This window comes from Rhea americana, unplaced genomic scaffold, assembly GCF_003343005.1.
Source record: "Rhea americana isolate MKP2758 unplaced genomic scaffold, rheAme1 scaffold_326, whole genome shotgun sequence".
Classification (NCBI taxonomy): Eukaryota; Metazoa; Chordata; class Aves; order Rheiformes; family Rheidae; genus Rhea; species Rhea americana.
The window spans coordinates 497,142-511,628 of NW_028186453.1; the positions used below are offsets into that span (position 1 = coordinate 497,142).

The 14,487-nt window shown below is 43.3% G+C and overlaps 1 protein-coding gene across 1 annotated transcript in view; it reads right to left on the reverse strand.

Annotated features, from left to right (window-relative positions):
• Positions 1-14,487, reverse strand: part of TNKS (tankyrase) — a 121,853-nt gene that overhangs the window by 56,705 nt on the left and 50,661 nt on the right. The window lies entirely within an intron of this gene.

Below are 14,487 nucleotides of genomic sequence, written 5' to 3' on the forward strand. Positions count from 1 at the left end.
AAAATAAGAATAATCCCAAATATTCTGTCATCTGCCGCTTTCCGGAGCCTCTAAGAAGATATGCATCTGAAATAAAAAACCCAGGCTAAAGAGCACGAACTCTCCCAAAGAACCCGTTACAAGACGCTGAGATTAGAGAAACCATGCGACATTTGCATTTCAAAGTCCGAGTTTGCATAGAAAACTCGGGTGGGTTGCTGCATTGCAGGGCAGAAAGAAAAAAACACAAGTGGATTTGTTTTAAACGGTGCCCAGAACGAGAYGAGCCACGGAAACGGGCTGGTTTTCCGCGCAGCTGCATCACGAGGGCACGTCATCCCCGTCCAAGCAAATTTCTACCCAGAATYGGCTTTTAAACAGGCGCACAACATCCCAGAGCATGAGGTGTCACATGAAGCAAAAGATGAGATGTTTAAAAAAAAGGACACACGCACTGGATACATGCTGGCCAGTATAGTGCAGCAATACAAGGAAAATGGGAAGATGAGGMCAACTTGCAAGACTGAAAGACCAGGAGGAGAAAAAAACAAAAACCAAAATCCCTCTTTGTGCCGTCCCCTGTATGCACTTGCAATAAGCCTCCAGTGAAACAYCTCATTACGAGYGAGCAGAGGAGTCAGGCCTCGGGAAACGCCGTGCCACGCTCCAGGTAAACCGCAAAGCTCCTCCGGGAGCAAGGGCCTCCCAGGAAGGTCCTCTGCTCGCTTGCTGGAGGAGGACGAGAGCCCTCCCCGGGGCCTCACCTGAGCTCCTGCTGCCTTCACCCACGAGCCCAGGTAAGGATGGGCAGCTCAAAGTTAGGTTCTGGAAGAATTTATACTTGTTTCTCAATGAAAACTCGATTGCCGCGAAACAAGTAAAGTGACACACAGAAGTACGACTGGCTGCGTCTTGSTGCCGCTCTCCAACTTCATCACAGGGGGACCACGCTCACCACGGGTGATTGATTTTTCAAGCTGTGGTGTATGTTCCTCCTTCTTATTATAAGGACGATAAAAAAAGCGGGCACAATCGTGAGCATTTCAGATCAATGGAGAAAGAAGAATACTGGCCAGAATATGAATGGGGGGGGGGGAAACTCAAAAAACAAAAAAATCCCCTACTTTATTACTATTGCCTCCCTCGCGTAACAGTCTTCAAGAGCTGGATTTGCAGCAGGAGAGTTATTGGCTTATGCGATACCAATACTCCAGGAACTTAATCAGATTAAGAGACTTGCCTGCAGATTCTGGTTTGACAGTGCATCTAGCAGTCCTAACTGGGCTTTTGAATGTCACTTGCTTAGAAGAACATAACGTTTTTCCTACATGTCCAATAGGTCTTTATTTTTAAAAGCCAAGCCCTTTCTTTCCTCAAATACCTCGATTATCAAAAACATTACGGACCAGCAGAAACAGAAGGCTGTGCTTCTCGATTTAAATCCCTAAGTAAATCAATGACTTTTATCAAAAAATGATTCTTAAAAAAAGGTATTTACAGATGCTGTTGAAATTCATACTAGCAATTCTTGAAATTCAGCACAGCTCTCCCACACTGTGATTAGGATAATATTCTCTTGTGCTTGGCTAACTTTATTGCTCTCCAAAAGCGTGTTGCGCTTTCCAAAGCAATGCTTAATTTATACAGGCGCTTGCATCACACCATCAGAGCTAGAGCTGGGCGGCTCTGGAGCATATCAAAGGCCAAYGTTTGGCCACAGCTATGTACTAAAATGTGCATTTGCAAAGCAGCTGAAAATAAACCAGGCGTGCTCGGGGCAGAGGAGGAGTTCGAATTCGGAGCTGAAGCATGAGAATACAGACCGACAACCTCCCCTAACACATCACTGAAAGAGCTCCTTTGGGGAAATTAGGATTTGCAGTTCTGCAAGAGACAGTCTTCAGAACAGAGCATGGGTAACAGCCTGAAAGACGGCTGCGAGCATTAAGAGGGGGAAAAAAAAAAAAAAAGTCCTTCCAAGCACAGAATCAGCACAGAAATTTTTTGGCACTAGTATCTCGAATGTGGCTAAGCTTGTCCACCAGAGGTGTCAACATTTAGGTTGTTAGACCCTGCCACAGGAGACCAAAACTGCAGTTTGCCAGCAGCTGCAAACCCAGCYGGGAATCTCAGGGAAGAGAGGAGACCTTGCCTTGCACTGGGACAACGCGCTGCTGATCAGCAGCCACTCTGAATCCAACGGGAGCAGCCGAAAGCAAGGATGCACCAGTGGAGTGCTGGGCTGGACACACATACAGGCACACAGGGAGATAGGGGGCACACGGGATTTGGGAGGATGAATATCCAGGGGCAACATAAATCAATTTTGTTGTTAAAAAGCTACCAGGAAAAATCAGGAAATTCATTTCTAGTGACTTTAGATTTTAAATTTACTAGACAAGTCTCCAAAGTGTCACGGTCATATATGTACACGTTTGAGACAGAAAAACCCCAGATCCTGGAAACCRCTAACATATTGCATCATTCCTGCAGAGCACTTTGCAGACAAATAGTCCTATTTTCATTCTCTACAAAAGTGGTGAAATTTCACCTAATTGCTGCAAGCTGCAACACACGGGATAAGGCTGCAGTACTTTTTACAATGCACCTACACTAAGGAACGAGGTAAGTCATTCTCCTTCTCTTCCGACRTGTCAGCTAAGATAGGTGCCAATGGATGCTGAAATGTTAATCTGGACAAAGCAATTTTTGCTTTAACATGTTAACCCAAGCCCGTTTTCCAGAGAGAGAACAACTTCTTAAAGATTACTGTGTCAGGCAACGGAGTCGTCGTCGTCCAACATAACAGCAAAAAAAATGATGGGCAAAAGTACTACTGATAAACAGTGAAAATTTTAACACTAGCCAATTTACACAGCTGCAGGCTGTGGAAAGGAGACTCATGAACGTGGTCCCACTGAGCTCCAACTCCTCATTAACCTTCCAGGTGGACATCTCTTCAGGAGCTCCCGCTCCCATCTTGGCAGCTGCAGGCCAGGCACTGCGGGAAGTCAGGGGTGAAATCTTGCTTCATTAGACTGTACGGCAGCTCTTCATGGCTTCAGCCATGTGCAGACCACAGCTGGTTACTGGCTACGTACCTGAAGGCTAATGAAGACGCTGCAGTTTGAACTACCACTGTCGATAACGCGTATCCCAAGCTGAGCTCGACAAGACGTTCGTGAGCAGCAAGCCAGCAGCAGAGCCCCTTCTCAAAGCAGCCTTCACAATTACCGAGCACCATTACACTGTGGATTAATGCATTTAGACCACTTCTAACCTTGCACCCTGTTAGCACTGGAACATGTGTGGCTGCCGGGGGAAAAAAGCATCAGAGCTCTGATGCGGATGGATCCAGCTCCACTYTGTGGCCACCCAAAAGGTCCGTGCGAAGGTGGAAGGGGAAGCAGAGACTCCGTGTCCCAGCTGGCGTGGCTACAAAAGCCAGCCATCTATGGACCACAATCCAAACAGCTTTTAGCAAAGAAATAAACTCCCCAGAAGCGATTTAAAACACACCTTTTGCCTGACTCGCCAGGACTTCACAGGTCTAGGAGCGAGAAGAGGGCACATATCCACATTTGCTATTCTTTTTCATCCACTGCCATCTTTGAAGTAACGCTTCAGTGTTTAAACAAAACACTCAATAAATAATCAGGACCAGMGGCTGTTAGTGCTTGTGATTTGAATCAGATATTTGCAATGGGAACCCCAAAACAGAAAAACAGCTCAGCTAGCGGCAAAGGACTTCCGAGCCTAGGCTTTAAAAGGAGATGGGAATTAGAAAACACTGTTGGGTTACGGTCAAGGCTCTCCCAAGCCACTTGGCCAGCAGCATCCTACTCAAAGTAGTTTTGGGGTTGATGGATAGCCAGCGCTCATCTTTTAGCCTTCTAGAAACATAAAACTGGGTTTCTCCRAAAGCCTGACAGGAGGCAGTGCTTAGGGAAATCTGCACCTCTGGTACTCTCTTAAATGATGGAAGAGGTTTCTCCTGGATTAAGCTGTCAATCCAAGGTACACATATTGCCTAATCATATATAAGACAGAGCAGTTACCAGATGCCATCTTCATACCTAAGTATAAATTGCATGTAAATTATGAGTTTGGGCCACTGAGAAGGCCTAAGTGGWACTTTAAAATGGGTCTTTGGTGCATGTGGAATCATAACAAAGTTTAGTTTATATTTAGCACATTAGGTATTTCTGTTTCTCAGAGGAGCTCTTTTCAGAAGTGCTGTCCTATTCACAAAAAATGCTATTGGATTTCTGTTGCACTACACTGGCAGGAAGAGGAAAAAGTCCTTTTGTTGGAGGGTTTCAATTTTCTTAATTCCTTTAAATCAAAACACAAAGATGAAGCTAAAGGAAGCCAATCAAAGTCTAACAGTGTCATCTTCCTGAATGCTAAAGGGCCATTATGGGCCCTGACATATCCCATTACGAGATCCATAATCAAAAAAAATATATATATCACGTGTTAAGCCATGTAATTGCTTTACTTTCAGCAATGCCACCCTGCCCTACAATRTCATTTCTACTGAAATAAATTGGACAAATCTTCCAAAGCTCATATAAACACCATGCATGCATCCATTTTCTACTCYTAATGTGAAAAACAATACAGCTATGCTATATTCAGCGCTGTGTACTTTTCCTAAAGAAATACCATCACTCCAACCTGTCACATCTTCGGACTGACGCTGGAGGAGGAAAAAAAAGCAGGATCTTGCAAAACTGGGAAGATGATCCAAAGCTGAAGGGATTTCGGGTCATCTTTTCATCAAAGTTCAGGAGCTTCCCGGTCAAACGTGTAGCAAACTTGACTGTTTTTCTCCAGAGCCGGTGAGCACTAAGCCTTTCCTGTCACCCAGTCCTTTGCGCCCAATGCAAAGGAAATATCCCCACGGCTTTTCCCTGAACGTTTCTAGGGTTAATTCCAGCTCTCAGGAACAATAAACMTTTCACTGCAATTTCCTCTGCTCTAGCCACGCTCTATATTAATAAACTGCACTTTTCCATTTTCCCAGCAACTACTTCATTCTGCTTTTTGCAATGTGCATGCATACATAAGTGTATTTTCTCTTCGGGATTTCTAGCAAGCCTTTCYGAAAGGAGAGAAAGGGCTACAAAACTTTCCTCACCGAAGGCCTGAGTACAGAAGAGACAGATGGTTTTRTCTTGATATGAAGAACATCTGAGAACTAAACCTTGAGGAACGCAGCAGAAGCAATGAGCTGCTTTCACATTAGTGCACCCTCTTTAAGAGCCAGTTTGCTCCCTTGTCCTTCCAAGGAACCTACTCAAACAGGAAAATTAACYAATTCCCCCCAAACATGTTCTAAAAAGTAACCACAGAAATGTCTATTTATTACTGACATGGATGCTGGAAGAGAACTAGCAAGAAAAATACATATATAAACCCTCAGGAAAGCTACACCATGYGAAAGCAAGCTCCAAAGATACACTCGATCATCTAATCTTTCTCTGAAAAGATCTTTGAAGTGAATGCATACAGACTAAATTTTACAAGACCTCCAGTTTTCTCACTGTAGATAAAGCACGCTCACCAGCTGAGGATGTAGTGTCTGTTCACAAACCTATAGTTTGAGCCAAAACCACTGAATTTAACTAAAAATCTATGTACTGTTACATACTGCAAAACATGAGGGATTTTAGACTAGCAAGTTATATGGATTTAAAGAGGGTTTTTATGTTTGCTGGGAAACAAATGCAAGAGGAGTTATACACATGTGCCAAAGTACGTTTCTACTGACTTTAAAAGTTTATTACTGAACGGTGCAGTCCTTCCTCTTTACAGCTGGAGCTTCCTTATGTACCTAAACACACAGCGTAAGTTCAGGCTGAGATGCTGCCGTCCCCTGAAAACGCACAYGTGTTGCCATGCTTGCCATGCAGCCTGTGCTCTGGGAGGAAACTTAAATCAGTCTCTACCTCCTAGAGAGAGGAAAAAAAAAAAAAAAATTTTGCTACATCTGCTAGGCTGCAGGGTAGCAAGAATGGAGAAAAGCCAAGTGATAGGAACTACCTCCTCCGCGCTAATGGTAGAGGAACGGCGGGGTACGTCAGCGCCGTACCCACATGGCCATAACCACCGCGATCGCTTGGCCGATGCCTCTCCCCGGTCTCCCACACATCCGGGCAATTGCCATGAAATATTTCTGAAAAGAATTCATTCTGAAAAATTTCAGGAGCATCTCGGTTAAATTCTAGAGACCTTTACTCTTTATAACTGGAGGAAGCCCAAGACTGGTGATAGCTCCCCAAGTCAAAGGAGGGCCGTGTTTTACTTGGCTACATCCTTCCCCTCCCTTGCAGCCTCCATCAGAGTTGATGATACAGGGCATAKATGCTTAAAAGCTACCATTCCCTTTGGGTCGCCTCATGACAAAATGCTCGTTTCAATTAAAAAAAAAATAAATTAAAAAAATAAAAGCAAAATCTCCAGGCCTTAGCCAAACCCATGCTTCCCTAGCAGCGAGCAATGATACTAAGGTGGCTCAAGCTTCGCCCGGGTCAAATGGTGCTGGGGGCTTTGGGTGCTCGCTCCATAAGCCACGTGTGGCTAAGGATGTTTTGCAAGAGGAAGGAAAGAGAAAGTTGGGATTTATGGAAAATAGTTCTAATCTAAACCTGCCAGTTGCCCACCCGCACTGAAAACCATCTATTAAAATACCAGCTGGGGAGAAATCTTTATCTCTTATTTACATCCAGATACTATTTGCTGCTCCTGTTGGATTAGTATATCACAAAGCGGAAAAGTAATAACAACACCTATTGCAAACATGCAGAAGGTCTAGCTGCAAATGACRGTATTATTTACCCAACCGGGAAAGAATAATGAAATACTATGTACAACTCAACTTTCGTAAACGTTTTTAAACCCTTGTACCAATCTCACTGCTTTAATTGTTTTGCTTGTTATATGCATGACAGATAATGAGATTACATGCAAGATGTCTTTAAAAAAAGACTCAATGGCATAAACAAGAATACAATTCGCTATGAAGAGCGGAAACAAAAGAGCACCACGAAAAAAGGCGGCTGGTGGAAGGAAAGAAACACTAATTCATTAATCAAAGGCGAAAGCTTTAGTTTACTAGAGTGCTGTCACTATGTGCTGATTTCAAAAAAAAAAAAAAATTCTTCCATTTTTCATTTATGCAAGCAAAGTTTCATCTAATGCAATATAAGGCTGCTTGTGTCTGAGATACTCTACAGAAAACCAGTCTATGGAAACCCATCACCAATGACATCCAGATTGACATAGTTGACATGTTACATGTACAATATTTATATTGCACTGGAAACCAAAGTACCAGGACTTCACTGTCACAGATCTACATCTGTGCATAAAGCAYCTTCCAAAACCAGATGTTCACTGTGGGTCTCATAGAGAATATATAAGTTGCATGTACCCTCAGCATAAGAGCTCTGCAAGTTTCAGTGCATACCTTCCAGTGCAAGGTAGTTAAATGATGTCTTGCATAAAGTAGGAACAAATACTGTGGTCCCTTCTCAAATACTTCCAGTAATTCCCATTAAAGATTGTGTACCTCAAACAATTCAAAATTTAATTGGCCAAAAAGCATTCCTTATTCATCAGATCCATTAATGATCTTAAAGATCTCCAAGAAAATACACYCAAAGGACCCCCTTAGCAGGATTTAGCAGCCCCTAAACCAGCATATTTTGCCAACAGCTTTATTTTAAAGTTATTCTGCAGAACACTTCRATTTTAGCTTCCCCCAAAAGTATCTTTTGACCAAAAATGAAAGCAACAGCTAACACAGGTTTTCTCTACCATGCCCTAGGTATGCCTAGGTTCAATGTGAGCTAACACAGCGATCCCACTCCTTCCAGACAGTATTAATAAAAAAAAAAACTACTGTATTTTCCTTCCCCTCTCCCTTAGGATGCCTCTATCAGCTTCTGTTAACGTGCAGAAGGAATGGATGAAGTAAACAAGACTGAAAAGCATCAGGCAAGAAAATATTCAATGGTAGGGAGAGCAGGAAACATTTCTGTTTCTTGGTTTTCTGCTCAMCAGTCACATCAAGAATCTCCATCCCGGGCTACGGGCTCTCTTGGAGTCATCAAACAGCGTAAGAGGGCAACTTCCCACTAGTTTTTGTCAAGACAGTTTTTCTACATACCATTTTGTTCCTAACGGGAAGTTAGGCTTAGAGATGCCTTTCTATCTGCTGAGAACTGGACGTGATGCTTGCAGAAGATTCTTTGTTACAATTGCCAGATACTGAATAGAGTTTGCACATCTCATTTCCAATGAAAGGTTATTTTCCCATGTTCTTTCATTGGCATTTCAATAAATGGAGGAAAAGAAACTGTCAGCAAAGTCACACAGTAAATACTGTATCACTGAGGAAATAATGCCTCTTCGCTCATCCAGGACTATTTTGCGCCACGTTATTTTTAGAATATGTAAGTAGAACAAAAAACTAAGCTTGCAAAAAGGACATCCAATTTACTGGATGGTTCAGCTAGCTGGCAGGAGCCTCCCAACACCAGGCAACCCGCTCAATTGCAGCTCAGCATTGCCTGAAACAGCTTTGACTCACCCTACAGTCAAGGGAGTCAAAAATTTTGACTCCTCGTATTCATTTTCGCAATAGTCCAGACACAAAAGGAAGCTCCTCTGGCAGCACACCAAATCAGAGTGACCACACGTCAAAGTGACACYGCTCTTGAACTGATCTGTTCGACAGCAGAAGTCAAACCACGAAGCCAGTATAGCCCCTATGCTGCCTTACTTACATTTGGGACAAAAATACAGTAGATCCTATCAGCATAGGCTCCAGCAAACTCAGCAGAAAGAGTTTAGAGAAGCAGAATGCACATCAATCTCCTTAAGATTTTGGGCTGCAAAAGAGTAATACTTAAGCACAGGAACAACAGTGCTTAATCCTTTGAGCAGAGGCTGTTAAACTACTAATTCTTACTATAAACAAGTAGCAGCAAAGGTAATATGACCATCAAGATATGGCTTTCTTAATGTTAGTACAATTTGGAATGTATTTAAGAAAAGAGAAATAATAGATTCAAATACCATCAGCTCTCAGCTATCTACAGGGAAGGTCTCGGAGCTTTGCCTTCTTTTCCCACTGCTGCTGGTAGGAAGAGCTCCCGAAGCAAAGCACGTCCTGTACAGTGTCCTGTTCTCTTCTCAAATCTATTTAAAAGCTCTTCAGAAATGAAGTACCCCATTTGCCTGGGTTTGGTGTCACCCCAGTTTTGTTCTTGGTTCCTGCAGCCCTCTGCCACATCACTTCACATGTTGGCAAGTGTCATTTATGTCATCTGGTTTGGCTTACGTAAGGCATGCATGTATGGAAAGAGGTAAGGATTTTGTTGAAGACAGTAGTCATATGAAAGTTAGTAGTAATGAGCTGCTACTATAGGGGTAGAGTTTCTTCCCTGCCCAAATTCAAAGAATAAACCAAATCCTGAATCTCTGCCAAAATCCTCTTGGCATGACACAAACTGCAAAAGCATCATATTCTTAAAAGGTAGGCAAAAACAAATTTGCGGAACACAGAAGGAGGTAGATCATGATGCTCAGGGGCCAATAAATGATCAAATAAATTCATGCGCTGTAAATGCTACTGAAACAGCAGRAAATACAAAAAGTCTCATTTTAAAATGCAAAGGGGGATGCCACTCAAAAAGAGTAAAGTGCTCACTTAAGCRACCAAAGGAAAACATAGGATTACATGAAGGAAACATGCCATGCAAAAATTGGTGTCCCTCAGAARAGGCAACTATTTCAAAATACTTTGTGGTGACATTTCAAAATGTATGTTTGAAAATGCTAGAGCTTCGGTCCTCTTATCTCAGTGCAACRCAGTACTGGGTTGTATATGGCTTCTACTCAAATAGATGGCGGGGGAGGAACGACCCAGCCACCATGAATAACAACCTCCCAGAAACATCTTCTGACAACTCCTTTTGGTTTCTAACCGATTTTAAATGATCCTAATGTACRTGAATCTTTTAAATTACCAGTCCTCTTGCCTACACCTCCCCACTCCTCCCCAAAAAACCCTGCAAATCATCACTTGCACTCTCTGCAGAGTAAAACTCCATGTTTGTCTCCTTCCCTGATGTCTGAAAAGTGATGCTGTTTTCTCTGACATACAATATTTTGCTCTTTCTCCAGCAAGGAAGCAGTCAAATCCCAGTCGGGTTTTCAGCTTGCCCAGTCACCCGCTCTAGCTTGATGCCTTGAAGTCTTAATTTCCATCTTGAAAGATCATCTCCAAAACACTGCAGACATTTCATTTCCGTAAGAAAAACCAGCTGCAATTTATGAACAGGAATGACAACTCCCCTGGTGAGGGAATAATATATATATATATATATATATATATATATATATATATATATATATAATTTTTTTTTTTATGCTTTATTCATTCTTGCCTTGAACACTGGCTAGGGCAGAACACCCTTCCTCATTTGGCAGCGCTCATTTTCTTTACCTTTCCAGCAGCCAAAGCAATAGGCTCAAAAGAAAGCAGATTCAAGCCCTAAACTAAGAAAGGGAAAGTATTCTGCCTCACTTTTCAATCAAGACGGCAATAGAGTACTGAAAGACCCAGRAAAGGCAGCAGTGAATATACAGGGATGGATACTCAACACCATCGCAACAGGAAAACAGAGTTAAATATGCTCCTGCTTGTGCTCCCATCCAAGAACATTGAAGGAACCAGCACATTAAGTTTTATTAAATTCCTGGTAAGGAAGTGTCGTAAATTTGCCAAGATGGGTGGCACTGCCAGTTCAGTGCCTCCTTTAAGAAAGGTAAAAGGAAATCAGTGCAAGCCACTGCAAGTCCATGTGTCTGACCTCAACAGCACGTACAGGTCAAAAGCAATTCTGCAGGCAAGACAACAGACAGGAGATGYGGGAAACGTGACACCACCTTTCGAAGGGGAACTTACCCTGCAGTTGAACCTTTGATGCAATTAGTGATGGTTTCCAAAAAAAGGAAAACCCAGGCTATCTTATCCCTGCAAATACATGGGGAATTATCAGYCCAGACGGGGCTACAGCATGGGTATTGCAGGAAGGTTAAACAATGAGAAGACCAAAGCAGCTGAATTACACCCCGAATAACACCCAGGAGGGTAAGACTCTTATTACGAAGCCAACCAAACCCCCTCAAAACTGGGACATGACCTAAGGGAGACAAGTCATCCAGAGCGACCGACACACACGTTGTCTGTGCGTGTGGGAGGATGGGAACCAGGGCCAGACAAGGCCAGGTCTAAAGATYTGCTTCTCGCTTTAAGCATGAAGCTACACACACTCCATAACATGCACAACGGGAGGATTTCGGAGAGAGCTACTGGGCGATTTAAAACAGAAGGTATGAACGAAATCTCTTGGGGCTCCAACTCGCGTAATAATTTCACCCATGACAGAGGTGCAAGAGATGGGAGCATACAAATGAGACCCTTTCAATGTAAAAAAGAATCGAAGGCTACAGGAAGCACTGAATGGCTGTCAGGACTTCAACCATGAGCCAGGGTGAAGTTTAACAGCATTACATTAACARGGTTAATTACAGTTCTTTCCTCCCAAACTGAGTTCATCTATTGGTAATTGCAGAGCAGAATATAGAGGGGAAAGACTGAGATGCTTTAGTCACTCGGATGATAGAGCCTGTAAGAGGAAGAAGCTGTGAAAAAAATAAAAGAGGAGTAATTTTAGGAAGCATTGGCCTACACATTTCCAGGAGAAACAGTAAAGTATAAGGTACTATCCACTGAGCGAATAAAACCTCATCTGGATTACCATGTCCCATTCTGGTTACTTGTGTAAGAAAGGTTAATTCTTACTGGAAAACGTGAAGAAAAGGATCAGAGGAACACAGAATTTAGCATAAGGAGGAAATACACAGTTTTCCAGCTCAGCCTAGCAAAACAAAAAGATGAAAGGGAGTCTGACTGCTCCCTCTAAATAGTAGAAAGGAGATAGGGGGATCAGAAGATCACTGTAAACCAAAGGTTGGTGCTGTCACTTGAATGAATAGGCATAAAATGGCCATGAAAACACTTACACTGGAAACTAGCACAGGAATGGTTTCTGACCTGGGATCCCAGCAACAGTTTTGCCCTCAGTGATCTTAATGCTTCTGATTGTTAATATATAAGAGCTGATATGTCATGGTTGTCCATAACAAAAGTCTTACTTTTGTCTCAGACTTTGCGATGCAGAAGGCTCCACTGGGCTCAACCTCTGCTGCTTCACTTTAAAAACGCTACTCTGTTTCCCTGGCTTTCCTGGGTATGACCCTCAAACATAGAAAGACTCCTTTGCTCTGCTCTGCCAGTGTAAAAAGATCCTGAAGGTCAGACTTGAGGATCGTTCATGCTACCAAAGTAGTAACAAGATGACTTTGAATGAATGAAAATCAATTCACTCTTATCTACTTATTCACATCTTTTATTTTCAGTCTTTCAAGCTTAATTCAGCTCCTCTCCTTTTCATTGGAATTTCTCCAATTTTACCTGCATTTTTCTACTACTGAGAAGCTGGAGATTATAAAATGCCTGTTCCGAGTCCCCAAAATAATATGGCTAGAACACATTAAAGTACGCTTAACTTTAGATGTGCGAGCATCCCCATTAACCTTGATATTCACACGTCTAACGGGTTTTGTCAGATTGGAGCTACAGAAAAGGGCTATCAGATTTCTTCACCGCAAAGCAACGTCCTGCACTCTTCAGCTCAAACCTGCGCGGGAATGAAGTCTGGCCTGCAGCCCTGCACTGCGCTGCCATGCTGCACTGCAAACATAGACCTGTTTCAATCAAAGGTAAGTTGTCACTGCTCTCGGGGAAGAGAGCCCAGTCTGCCTATATTCCCTCCAGGCTTCTTTCAGCGTTACTCTTCTGCTTCTCCCCCCGACTGCAGAAACCAACCCTGCACGCTGCTTCATGAAACAGCAGTTCAGCTGATGCCTCCTTCTTCCTCTTCAGCAAGGCTGACCGCGTGGCACRAGCCATGAGTAAAAGACACCTCTGTCACTGTGAACATCTCTTGGTGCCGTTATCCCAGACAGCTGTCCTTCCTGGAACGGTTCATATGCACGTACATTGCAGGATGGTGAAGCAGCACGGGGATCATAAAGTTACGGGACTCTAAAGCCCTCGGCACTCTACAGCAACAAGGAGTACCTAAGTACTGAAATCATGAAAATCTGGCCTCTACTTGCATTACGTGGGGTGCCAAATTGTTTTCAAGACAAGCASACTGGGACAAGCACTTTTTTAGTCTTCCTCATGATGCCAACTCGCTCCTACCAGGAGGTTTCTCTGATCTTGTCTAACTGCTGCCTTGTTTGCCAAACGGAGGTGTACTTCCACCTTCTGGAGACCACTGGAAAGGGAGGAAAACAGGCATGGAGAAGAAAAGGTCTTGTTTCAGAAATGACTTCTCAAAGTACATGGGTGCCCCGAAATACAGACAGAAGCTGTTCTAGGGAGAACTACCAAAATCCAGATACCCCAGTGCTACTGATGGCCATGGCTAAGTGCATCATTCCAAGCAAAGCTCTCCTATCTACCTTCACCAACAGCATAACTGTGCCTAAAGTAGTCTCTCTCTCACAGGAGCAGTACCTAAGATTAAGAGTCTTGAAGCCTGCTGTCAGAAGCCTCTAGACAAAAATTGCAGTGACATTCCTTGAAATCTTCACCCCCTCTGGGCAACAGCAAAATTCTCGGCGTCTGCATAGGTACCTAGCAAGCACTGGAGGAAGGGCAGTATTGTAATCTGCAGCATTAACCCACGTTTACGCAACATGCGGATGCCAGCAGTTCATCCTGATGCCATTCCTCTAAGCTGTTAAATTGCTTTGACTGCTTTAGGTAATAGAGCGCAGCATTAAAACTGGCGGGATAGGATCAAAAGAATTCGGGACAACAAATCAGATGTTAACAGAATGAAAAGGAGTGCAACTAAAAACAAACAAACAAAAAAGCTAGATGTTCAGGAAGAGAGTACCTTTGGCCACGGACGGAAACACCTCCTCTCTCTGCCAAAGGCAATGCCAATCCAAAAAGCTACTTAAAGTCTTTCAGGTCACTGAGCTAACCCCAGCTTTTTAACAGCGGGCTGTACCAAGAAGGACAGGCGAAGGCGCCTCTGGTAGGTTGGAACAATTCAACTATGGTGCATTTACATAAGTGTTTTAGCTCAGATCCAGACAGCTCTTTCAAAGTAATTCTCATCATTYGGACTTACTGTATGTTTGTTCACGTACTGTAGCGGCCCCGCAGAAAATCCGCAAGAGAACACACTGCAGACCCGCATCCAACGCACTCCAGCTGCTCAGGGTAGTCCGCAGCTCCGCACCAGATCAGAGTTAGCCRGGACTAAAAGATCTCTAAGCAGTATTTAGCGCGGTCGTTATTGGCTGCACATAGGGTAGAAGTCACTCCTCAGCACCAGTTGTTTAATG